This window comes from Taudactylus pleione, unplaced genomic scaffold, assembly GCF_031769625.1.
Source record: "Taudactylus pleione unplaced genomic scaffold, aTauple2 ptg000015l, whole genome shotgun sequence".
Lineage (NCBI taxonomy): Eukaryota > Metazoa > Chordata > Amphibia > Anura > Myobatrachidae > Taudactylus > Taudactylus pleione.
Genome location: NW_028284417.1, coordinates 35,554,736 through 35,564,210, shown reverse-complemented (window position 1 = coordinate 35,564,210; position 9,475 = coordinate 35,554,736).

The window sequence follows — 9,475 nt, the reverse complement described above, 5'->3', positions numbered from 1 at the left end:
CCTGTGATGCTGCTGCAGAACCACCTCATTTGCATGCTGACCATGCCTCTGTTTGACAGCTCTGCAGCAGCAGCACAGTGACAGCAAAGTAGATCTCGACATGTCTCTCCCTCCCTCTCTGCACTCACTGCATGCTCCCTCAAGCCATGCTACTTGAAGGTGGTGGAGAGGAAGATGGGGGGCACCGCAGTTCCAGCTTCTGCCCCATGTGGATGGCCTCGGTGGCGAAAGGTCTGAACTCTGAATCCTTCTAGGTAGCCCAGCCTGGCATCCTGCATGCTTCGGCCGGCTGTGCTGTGGCACTGTGATGCCTGGGTAGGCGTTACTGTGCTGCAGCAGGGAGCCCAGTGGAGACTGTGGGCAGTCCTGTAGGGATCGCTGATCACAGTTTTGGTGGCCGTGGACAGCAGTCCGCAGATGCCCTGAGCTCCTAGAGCTAGGTCTGCAGCAGATCACCTTCTTTCTGTAGCCCAGATGCGACCGCGTCATCAAAAGCTCAGCCTGTCATGGTTGCATCTGATGTGAACATGCCAGGCAAGTGGTTAAACTTCTAGATACTAATTGGGCATTCAATAATTCAAAATAAATATTAAAACTTCAAACACCTTCTTTCGATATTAGGTTTTTATTGGTTTTCGCCACATAATATATACAACAACACATACAATAAAATAAAGTAAACAATACAATAATATAAAAAACAGAAAAAGGAAAAAAGTGGCACTAGGGCCAGGGTACATTAAAACATAGAGACAAGCTTATTAGTGAAGTACTGTAAACATACAGTTTAATCATCTATAGATAAACAATTTAGTGCAAAACATATATCAAACATCATACATACATGGAGAACTCCCATCATTGAGTATCTAACACAGGAAAAATAAGGCTAGGAGTGCTTTGATTACATCTAGACTCTGCTCAATATTCACTTCAACCAAACCATATCATTAATGGATTATTGGCTGAGGTGGAGTATAAGACTTCTGCTATCTCAAAATCCCAGTGAGCTTGTATTTTATCTTCTATTGTATCCAATTTTGGTATTACATCTGATTGCCAAAGATATGCAATAAGAGACTGAGGAATATATTTACTATAGTGCAGGTTTTTAGAAGTGTAGATGTTGCCTATAGCAACCATTTGTTTTTGGATACAAGGAATTGTGGAAATCTGTGCTGGATAATCAGACACAATATTCCAAGAGTGAAGACCATCATACGGTGTATAAATTGTAACTGTGGATCCATTACGAGATATGATCAGCTTTGTCGGGAAGCCCCACCGTTACAGGATCCCTGCTTTCTGAATAGCACTTGTAACCTGATAAAACAATCGGCGTTGAGCTAAACTGGTCACAGAGATATCTCCAAATAGTTGTAGATCTCCCAGCACCGCAGCGGAAGAATCAGTCGCACGTGCAGCTCAAAGTGTGGCCTCTTTAATGTGAAAATAATGTAGTTGCATCAGTGTGTCCAGAGGTACCCCAGTCGGGGAATTTTTTGCATGAGGCAAACAATGGATATGATCAATTAAGAAATCCATAATAGGGGTAGTGGGCAGAAGCTTCATTAAGATATCTGTAACAAATTCCTGAAGACCCCTAAAATTTACTGATTCCGGAATACCATGAATCTTTATATTGTTGCATCGTGACCGGTCTTCAAGATCACCAACTTTATTTTGCAAGGCCGTAACCTCAGACTGAAGCTGCTCGTGCAAGTGAATCAGGTCATTATGGGGTCCAGCCACTTCCTCCATTTTAGTTTCCAAGTGATTGGTGCGAGTTCCCAAATAATCAATCGACTGCTGGCAGGACTGTAAGGCAGTCTGGAACTCCAAGGAAATATCCTTTCATGGACCCTACTGTTAAAGGTTCACCATCTCCAGGAGTAGCTGCAGGAGGTAGAGCAGTAGCTGAAATAGGGATGACTGTGTTGTAGAAGTGGGTCCCTTGACTTTGGTATCACAAGACACAGCTTCCATGGCACCCGAGCAGGTGAAGATTGTTTAAAGAAGCTCACAGGAAGCACCACACTGGGCACATGCTGAAGTTTAGGCGCCATTGATGAAAGGGAGGTAAAATAGATTAGAGAACACTAGCAATCCAATGACATGACTTGATAATACCACAGATCCAGAGATCTTGAATAGCGTCAGAACATACAGGAGTGGTAGAAGAAAGTTATATATTGTTATTCACTAGCAATGAGGGTAGCTAATGTGGGTATATAATCCAAAGAAGCATTGTGGAGTATGTTTTTGAGTTGAAAAGATTTATCCAACAAAGCTAGCCAGACAGGACCCCAGGACCAGATCCAGAAAGAGCATATGGGTAGGGAATATCACACAAGCAGGTAGCCAGGCACTATAATTTTTAGTGCTGCAGAAGTGCCTGTTGTGTCTCCTTTCAAGATGGTTGCTGCTCAATTATCCGCGGCTCCACACTAATTACAGGGGCCCACGGCGCTTTACCGGACCTAGTAACAAGGTGCAAGGGCCTCAGACAGCCTTCCTGCAGCCTGGCACAGTGAGGGAAAGAGCCGCCGATCAGCCGCGATTGCGCCAGCAATGACCGCGACTTCTGCCAGGCCTCCAACTTTAGTCCCCGGCTTCAGTGCAGTGGTAAGCCCTGATGTCAGAGTACCACCTCCCTCAGAAGCCCAGGCCTCCGGACGCTCCTTGAGCATGGAGGATAATAACAGGAGCCCTGAATTATGGTGCATGGCTAGGATGGGTTGTTTGGCGCTCCAAAATGCTCCAAGACAGCAGAAACTATTGACGCCCACGTCCTCATCGATCACCAGTTAGGTCACACCCTTCAAACACCTTCTTAAACTCTGGCCAGGTGCTATATATCTAAAATTGGTTTGTAATAGTGTGACCTTAACTCCCCCTTATCCCCTACTCCCTATTTAGAGATATACTATGACACACTTTCTACCCATATTGTACTGGTAACAGTAACATTAGTTTAACTTTTATAATATTAGGATAGGCAACAATTACATAAATAAACACTTCACATCACAGTACTACCATATATGATCGATGGTGCACATGTAGGGATCCAAATGTCTGCAGCAGTAATTGTATAGCCAATGACACTCCTGTTTATTAGTTCAGTATTTAGCCCTTAGGATAAGTGAACTGAATGATAGCCGCGTTTTAGAGACAGAGAGAGATTTGTAGAAAAAAAGAGTGCACTCACCAGTGCTTTTATAGAAAAATCAAGAGAGTGATATATTCCAATAGTCAAATCATATCCACAGGAAAATACAACGTTTCGGTCTATACAAGACCTTCTTTAGGTGAAAACAACCAGCCAAATAACAGTTATTTGGCTGGTTGTTTTCTCCTGAAGAAGCTCTGGTGAGTGCGCTCTTTTTTTCTACAAATCTATTTACGTGTAGCCCCTGATTGGGGTGAACACTGAGAAGCACCCCAGTGGTTGGATTACAAGTGTGTGCGAGTGCAGATCTGACAAAGTACTATATATATATATATTAGCATTCACAGATATTTGGCACTCACTATATTACAAAATACCTGCCCTTTTGTATAAAATGCACTAACAGCGGCACTCAGGGACAAAAATACCAGGCGTATATGCCAGCTCCTTAAGGAGTTGTTTTTTTGCCTAATTTTCTCATAGTCGTGTGCTGCGAATAATGCGCTCTCTCTTTCTCTCTCTTTCTCTCTCTTTCCCTCTCTCTCTCTCTATAAGACTTAATAACTTGGTTTTAGGAGTTCTTTCTTTCTGACCCCCCCCCCCCTTGCTAGAAACTGACAGGTATCGCATAATGCCTGGTAATGTTTCCCATTATGGGATACCCCCAGCCACACAAAATTCCTCAATAGCTACACCAACATCTTCCGAGTCCCAAAGTGCCTTGCTGCTGGAATATCATGGGCCAAAGTCAATAACTGGGGTCTATAAACATTAGGTATTATTAACTGCTTTTGGGCTGTTCCCAAATTCTGGGATGGCAACATTGCAACCATTCCATATAACAGTCCCTTTTCCCTGACTATCCTATTCCCTCACTACCAGGTTTCCGTACTTCTGCTGCACTACAAAGTTTTTCTTAGGATAGAATTGACCTTTGGGTTTGTTGAGTAGATCTCCATCCCCTGCATCAGGTACCCTCAATAAGTCAGAGTTATTTTTTCTACTCATCCGTGCCGGATAGCATTCTGGAGGTGTACTCTGGCTCTGGGCCATAGACTCTTCCCCAGGATCTCTCCTCTGGTAATGGTGCACTTTCTTTTCTTGGTCAGGCTCCAAGTGACCAGGTGGATAAAGTGGGTCACCAAACTCTGCCCAAAGTTGTTTCCAAGAATTACTTTGGTCAGCATCTGCTCAATATTCCCACCTCCACAAATCCTTCATCTGCTTCCCACTCCAGATGTACTTGGGCTACAGGGATGTCTTTTGTCTGTCCTCCAGTTGTGGTAATTGTCATTCACTGTGTTTGGGAATCACGTCTGTTTCTAGCAGTATTAGAGAGACTATAGTCTCTTAATCATAGGGCTTCTCAATTCTCTACCCAGACTGCTTGCATACACATATTTATAGGGGTCTGGTCCAGTCATCATATCTACCAAATAAATACCATTAAATGAGGACTGTTCCTCTTCATAGATATCCTCCCCAATCCCTCTTTCATCCCCTTCTCAGTTGTAGGCTAAGGTTGCAGGTGCAATTTAGGCCCCTGGGAAAAGATCTCTAGTGTGAAAAATCACTCTGCAGGTGCCCCACCTATTCACATCGGTAACAGGTATGTGGGTTGGTATTGTCCACTAAACTGTGTAGAATTAGGGGAAAACTGGCAACAGGGGTCTTTCATGGGTTCCCGCCCTGCAACTGGAGACTGTGGTATATATTTTTCCTTAGGCGCTTCAGGCATTACCATGCAAAGTCCTCTAATGTCCATGATGCTCTGATCTCTCTATCTCATTAGTTTGCAAGGAATTTTTCAGGTGCCTGGGTTCCAGTCGAACACCCATTCTTTCATTTGAGGTTCTAACCAATTCAGGAATTGTTTCCCATCTAGCCACTTAACACAGATGCTGTGTAGTAGGGTGGCATACTCCACGTATGGATCTCCCTCACTTTTCTTTATAGCCCAAAACTTGTGTTGGTAGGAGTCTGCCAAGATGTGAAAATGTTCCAAATAAACTGCTCCCCACTTCCACCAACTTCACGCAAGGCTGTATGCTTAGACCATGATAGTCTTCTAAGGCTTTACACATTGAACTGGGTCCCAGGTACTTGGGCCACTCCTCTATCTTCATTTGTTGGACCTTAAGGTTAGTACATGCCTGTATCCCATCTTTGGTTTACTTCAGGATTCTCTCGTCTGCATCATTGTTAACATAAGGACCTTGAGCACAGTTTTAATTATCTCTGCCCTCTCTCGCTCTGTGGATCCCTGCAGCAGTACCCAATACTGCAATTATGCTGTTGTGGGAGACCCTATCTGGGGAAGGGATTACTAGACTTTGCTTGGCTACAACTTCTTGGCTCATCTTGCCTGATCCGATTCCAAAAGCCAGGCTACTAGCAACTCTCAGATATTGCTAATCTCACAAGGAATCCTCTTCAGTTGACACAGCCCATGAAGATTTGACTTCCCCAAACTGCTGTATGGTCGGGCCAGTTCCAGAAGCCAAATATTCTGCACTTCTGGAGGGGGGGACCCCTGGAGAAGGTTGGGGGTGAGAGAGAAAGAACTAGGAATTGGAGATGAGGAGAGACCCTGGGAAAGGAGAGATCTGAGGAGTGGCTGGTGATTAGACAGAAAATAAACCCAGTCATTGTCAATCACAACAGCTAATATACACATATACACTGCTTACCCAGATTGTCCTCTACCAATGTTGTAAGAACCCATTTGTCAGACAGCTCCTGTTCACCAAGTACGCAGAGACTCGTGAGACCCCTAATCTTCTGCTGTTCTTGTGGAATAGTGGTAAATTATTGTTATTCAGCGTGGGTCCATCCTATTTCCGTATATACTGAAAAGACTCACTGTACTTGATGGTAGCCATAACTTTAATGACATTTCCTCCTGAAAAATGTACACCTGAGGCTCTACATCCAGCATCCTCTCCCCCAAGTCCAGTCCTGGGTCACTGCCCTAATGGGATTCACTGCCAGCCTTCAGCATAGCTTTTGGTTGATTCAAATGTCTGGGTGGTATAGTGACTGTCATCAGTTCTAGGGGGTAAATTTACTAAGATTCGAGATGGCCCCAATTTTCAAAGTGATTTATCTCGCTGGTACTCACCAAAACTCGGATGATTTAATCCCTTATTTTTTACCAAATTTACAAACAGGCGATTTGAGGCTAAACGAGTTGGCCGATGGTGAAGCAGAATGAGATATCGCTCCCGAGTATCTCGTTTTGCAGGAGAGTACTCACCCGAGATTGCAGTGTTTTCTCTCCCGAGCTAGCAGCCTGCACATATCTGTGAGATATGTGTTGGCTGCTTGTGTGTTAACACTTGTTAAAAAGGGTTAAATGTTTTTTTTTTTTAAATGATGTGAGGTCCCCCCCCCAAAAGACTAACCAGCCCCGGGCTTGCCAGCCTGCCCTGGTTCTTAAAGTTACATGGAAAAAAATGTGTAGGGTTCCACTGTAAATTTATAAACCAGCAACAGGCAGCAGGGACAGAGCTGGCTTTAAATATACAGAGAAAAAAAATGGCGTGAGGTTCCCCATATATTTAAAACCAGCCCTGGACCCTTTCTAGTGGGGAACTGATGCACAGCCCTTTCCCCCGGGCCCCCCAGTCACAGCACCAGCCCTGACCACTAGTCAGCCCAGGCCAGGGATCCCTGGGGAGTTGAGTACCCCTTCAATAAAGGGGTACCCCTCTCCAGGGCACCCTTGGTCTAGACTGATAGCCCGGGGCTATCCTCGGCACCCTAGGGCGGTGTGTGCCGGGTTCATAGTGTATGTGTAGTGTAAAAGAAAGGGTTAAATATTGTCTTTAGTTGTGGAACAACACGTACCAGCAAGCCTCCCCCGCATGCTGGTATTTGGAGAACCACAAATACCAGCATGCGGGACATTATGGGCCCGCTGGCACTTGTAGTTCCACAACCAAAGCAATACGTAATAAACACAACATACACTGTGACAGTAAAATTTTATTATAACATACATGCACACTCACACTCACACTCACTATCACACTCACTATCACACATACTCACCTAGTATCCAAAGTAACCCATAGGGGTCCTATAAAAAAATTCCATACTCACCTCTCCTATGCATAGGTCACATCCTCTTCTCCAAGTAGGCATTCAAAGTGTTAAAATAAAAAAATGAGTACCCGAATCCAAGCCGGACCGGGCAAAGCTATTTGTTTCCACATAGCTTTACTCTGCGCGAATGACCGGGGCACACGTGGGCCCCTTCATTGAAGGAGCCGCCAGCCAATTAGCGGGCATCTCCATCGGAGCAGCTCACTAATTGGCTGTGTGCGGTCAGTCTGTCTCCCCATAGACTTCTATGGGGAGAATTCTCCATTGAAGTCTATGCAGGGAACCGCGACATTGTATCTACTGCTGTAACCACAAGGTTAATTGAGCTCACCCTTGTGGTTACAGCAGTGGATACAATGTCACGGTTCCCAGCATAGACTTCAATGGAGAATTCTCCCCATAGAAGTCTATGGGGAGACACGCTGACCGCACACAGCCAATTAGCGAGCTGCTCCGATGGAGATGCCCACTGATTGGCTGGCGGCTCCTTCAATGACGGGGGCTCAGTGCAATAACTTCCCATCTCTCTCCAGCAAATCTAATTAGGTCTCTTTTAGGAACAATGGGTCATCCTTCACTTTATCCAGTCAAATACCTCAAAATGGACCTTTACACACCTAGAGGTGGCAACCTGGAAGAGGGATTAAAAGGGAAGGCCGCGAGTATGTCAGGGGGTTAGCAGCTTTGTCCTGGAGACACTTGGCATTGCAGTTGCAGCTTCTGATAAGTACAGTGAAATAAACATTGCTATCTTGCTGACCAAGGTAGGCAGTAACAATGTGTTGAAGAACTCCAAATAATAGCAGGGGGACTCTGAATTATCACTTTACCCCATTGCTTCTAAAAGAGCATCCCTTGGATCTTGTGGATTTCAGTATCCCCATGGATGGTGACTGACTGACCCTTGGTCCTTACCATGGTAGGTAGACAACTGGCTTAAATTCTGGGATCAGCAAGTTAATACAACCAAAGTGAAACTTCACTCTGCAGGAAGCGGCTTCACCCTCAGTGACTTTTCTCTCATCAGTACTTTCCCCGGGCCAGACAGGTAAGCGAAAAACTATTGCTGACTTTAAGCCCAGTACCAACAGTAGTACTGATATAGAGTGGAGGGCTCTGGGGGTATGTTAATTCTACTGGCATTCCCGCCTATACCTTATATAGTTTAATTTGCAGTTGTTTACATTCTTCTCTATGTGCTGTGTAAAATAAAGGTATCGCTATACCTTCTCTATTGTATCTTTCCTGTGCGATCTGGAAATCAAAAGGTATCAAGGTACCATGCCAGCTACGGGATCGGCATGCGTCTGGGGGTTGGAACCCCGATGCTGGAACACCGGCAGTGAAGATCCCGACAGGTAAGTATTTCTATATTCACTAACCTAACCCCCCCCTAACCCTAACCCTCCCTTAGTGGTGCATAACCCAAACCTCCCCCCAAGTGCCTAACCCTAACCCCCCCTCTGTAAGTACCTAATCCTAACCCCCCCCCTTCCCCGCAGCCTAAATCTAAGTCTCCCGGGGGGTGCCTAACCCTAACCCTCCCGGGGTGGGGGTGCCTAACCCTATGTTCCCACTGGGAGCCTCTAACCTAACCCACCCCCCACGGCTGTCCGTGCCCGCCGTCCGGCTTACCTTCAATTGGTATGCCGGGCGTCGGGCTCACGGCGTAGGTAAAATGACAGGGGTCGGGATTTCAACGCCTGTCATTAGACCCCTGCCGGGATTAGACAGTCGGGAAGCCGGCGGTCGGCATTTTGATCGTCAGCTTCCTGACTTCATCCCGCCAGCTGCATACAGCCACCTTTGTCTAGACAGTAGGGCACACTTAAACCTGGTATACTCACAAACTTGTTCCATGTATTTGTGATGTCACCAGACAAGCAGCCTATGAAGATGCAAGGGAAGTGGCTGAGGGGGCTAGCAAACAGTTGAGAGCAATTAGTCTTTCAGTCCTGAATTCTCCTATAAGATATCTGAGGAACAGGCAGAGGCTTAGAGATTCCAGTGTCGATTCCAGTATAATGTGCGAGATGAGGTACCTGAGCAAATAGCAGGATAGCAATCCCTCACCTTGTCACAGACCACATAAATAAATCAAAGTTTTCTTTGCATTAACCCTTATGATAAATAGCAGGAAGCAGGGACCCTCTTGCACAACAAACAAATGTATTTTGGAGGACATCTAGGTACAGC